Consider the following 3570-nt stretch of genomic DNA (forward strand, 5'->3'; position numbering starts at 1 on the left):
TTCTCTATAGGAAGGGAAGAGTGTGAGTTATAAAAGTTGGGGCCCTCATGGGAACAAAGGGAGATAGTGAATTATGGAAGAGAGTAGTGTTTTTGTGTAAACATGGGCATAAGGCGAGGGAATGCAACATCTGGTCTGACATACAGGCGACAGCACAATAAATGTTTGTCTTATAGTCGAAACATAAGGGTATAGCAAGTGCTACAAAATACAGGTGCTGTTATGAATATAGAGGCGGCAAACTTTATCAGTATTGGCCTAAAGCATAACAGTCAAATTATGCTTTAAAGGGAATATTTAAAGAATAGTCAAGATACAGGAAAAACGCACACAACTGACGCATTAGATATCTAGTTGTGCTGACAGGAATGGGCCATTATATGTCTGTCTAAATGAGCTAATTTACCATGTACTGTAAACCCAGTGCATAATAAAACAGATTATTTCCTCTGTGTCAAATGATAGCATCTGGCACTTCTAAGGAAGCCAAATTGGACCTGTCACTAAGTGTTTTACTTAACCTTTATTTTCTCTCCGACAAAAATATACTGTATGTTCCAAAGTCAATTGTAATAATTTTCTAAATGGATATGTCCCCATAGTGTAATTTCGGATGAAGATCATTTATGGTTCGTTTAACGTCAATATCTGCTAAATGAAGTATGATGAGTACCTCTTATTTCCATGGAAGCCGTTGAAAGCGCTAGCAACTTTATTTCTCCCAGCGTCTTAACATCATCTAAAATGCCACTGTAACATTCCATTTATTATCCGTACGCAATCCAATTATTGATTTTCTCCCATTGTTTGCTCGCATGAGAACAATTGGCTAGACTGTTGTGGTGGTAAATGGCTGAGTCTATATCTTCAGCCATTTAGCACATTTCCTAACAGGTTTCAAAGTTGTCTGTGGGATTTATTGTGGAATACATTATGTTCATACAAAATAAAAACTTATTTGAACGGGAGTTATATAAGCCTGTGAAAATGTTGTGGCGAGTGAGTCTTGTCAACAGTGTATGGGGTTTTAAGCTCATGTAAATATTGATGATTCATATTTAATGTGTGGACACTTTGCAAAATGGCACCCTATTCCCTACATTGTGCACACTTTTTTTGCAAAGCCCTATGAGTCCTGGTGAAAAGTTGTTCACTAGGTAATGGAGTGCTATTTGGAACGGATACTTTGTTAACAATTGAACACTTCAACTGAAGAACCATAAATCTCAGTTTTGGAAAATGTTGGTGATATGGTATATTTAAGCAATAGGGACCGAGGGGGTTTGGTATATGGCCAATATACCACGCCTAAGGGCTGTTCTTATGGATACAGCCCTTAGCCGTGGTATATTGGCAATATACCACAAACACAGAGGTGCCTTATTGCTATTATAAACTGGTTACCAACGTAATTAGAACAGTAAAAATAAATGTTTTGTCATACCAGTGGTATACAGTCTGATATACCACAGCTTTCAGCCAATCAGTATTCAGGGCTCAAACCACCCAGTTTACAATTTTAGTTGTATTGTGGATATGAATCATCCACAGTTTTGATGTTACCTACAGACTATAAATGGACATGTACAATACATTTCCATTTCAGTTGACAACTTACTGATAAAAGAGCAACCTTGTCTGAGAGTCTATGCTCAATGCTTCATTGCTTGATAAAATTATGAATTTAATTGAGTTGGGAGCCTCTGTCGAAAACAATCCTAAATGTATCACCACATAGTGTGAATCGGAGATGTATTATTTGATGAGTGGTGATTATATGGGGGTTATGAGGACCTCCTGTATACTGTGCCACTTCTATGAGACATTAACTAAAGGCGATGTTATTGGCCTGTGGAGAAACTTGTGTAGGCCTGGGATTAATATATATCCATTCAATTTCACATGCCAGTCCCTGAGTCAATAGTAACTACCACCAGATCTGGGTTTAAAAAATATTTGTAATCTTTCAAAATACTTTAGCTGTGCTTGGTTGCGCTTGCCTGGAGCAGTGGCACCAATGAAATAGTCCCAAAAGTGCAAACACCACCCCTCTGGCACTCCTGGCAGGTGCAAGCGAATACTATCTGTACAAGAGTTGATATGGAATACTAGTTGTATTAGTTATTGCTTATTAGTTATTGACTCATCTCTCTTTGCAAATATTGTTAAGTTATATTATCGGCTTAACGATCTATGTAGATCTCCACCACCATTATGAACATATCCTTCTTTGTAAAGTCCTATAGCCCTTCCAAGCTGTGGGACTTGGGTTGGGCATTGTGTTATTGGAATCCACAGCTCCAGCTTGAGATATACCCACTGTTTGTTCTCTCCGCTGACTTTTATTAGGTAATGTCAATAATGTTTATCATCCATCTCAGTCTATCTATCTATACCACCCCTCTCTTCGGATTCCATCCGCATGCACACTTAGAAGTCTACATTGGGGAAAAGTCTAGAAAAGTAACCCAGCTAGCACATTTGGTTCCTTGGAAGTTGTGGGAATGTACATTTTGGATTCCCATACGTTTCCTGACCGGTAAAACTGAACGGTTTTAAAATGTTCTGAGAACGGAAGTGAACATTTTGCCTGTTGTGGCAACGTACATTTTTAGGTTGCAGGGAGGTTCTGAGAATGTTTTACTATGATTCCCTGAATGTTTTCCTGGGACGTTTTATTAACGCTCTGAGAACAGAAATTATAGGTTGTTTGAAGGTAATTAAATAACGTTCTGAGAACATGTTTCAATAAGACTTTAAATATCACTGCTCACTTAGTTTGGGTTAACTGTTTTGATCTCCAAGCACAGATAAGACACAAGGAAATTAATTTGCTTAGGCATTAATCATGCAAACAAATGAATTGTTTTATTGTGGCACGGCATCAGTGAGATTCAAACCTATGATTTTCTATTCTCTATCAATGGAATTAGTCCACTGCACCACCAGTGCAATGTTTTTTAAGTCATACGAAACTGTTTGTTTTAGTCTATTCAAACAGACCCCATTTAAAAGGAAACAAGCACTCATTAAGATCAGGTGTGGCCAACACACCTGAACACACTTAACAAGATAGAGGATCGAGAGAGTTTTGTTGATGCTGAGCGGAATGTATGTTTTTAACAGGAGGCTGCTGAGGGGAGAACGCCTCATAATAATGGCCATTTATTACCATTCCACTGATTCCACACCAGTCATTACCACAAGCCCATCCTCCCCAATTAAGGTGTCACCAACCTCCCGTGGTTTTTAAAAAACATTCTTAGAACGTTCTTTGAATGTTAGTAAATAGGCCCCCTGTAGCTCAGTTGGTAGAGCATGGTGCTTGCAACGCCAGGGTTGTGGGTTCGATTCCCACGGGGGCCAGTATGAAAAATGTATTCACTCACTAACTGTAAGTCGCTCTGGATAAGAGCGTCTGCTAAAAGACTCAAATGTAATGTAAATTTAATGTTTTCTTGTGGTTTTATGGAACGTTTTCTTACTGTTTTAAGAACATACTTTTTTTTTTGTTAAATCTTTATTTTAACAGGGAAAAACAGACTGAGACCTGGATCTCTTTTACGGCTG

The 3570-nt window shown here is 38.3% G+C and overlaps 1 non-coding gene across 1 annotated transcript; it reads left to right on the top strand.

Annotated features, from left to right (window-relative positions):
* The first annotated feature begins 3291 nt into the window (after positions 1–3291).
* trnaa-ugc lies at positions 3292–3366 on the top strand. The gene has a single exon. It is a non-coding gene; the product is annotated as a tRNA-Ala (tRNA).
* Positions 3367–3570: the final 204 nt, after the last annotated feature.

This window comes from Coregonus clupeaformis, chromosome 9, assembly GCF_020615455.1.
Source record: "Coregonus clupeaformis isolate EN_2021a chromosome 9, ASM2061545v1, whole genome shotgun sequence".
NCBI lineage: Eukaryota > Metazoa > Chordata > Actinopteri > Salmoniformes > Salmonidae > Coregonus > Coregonus clupeaformis.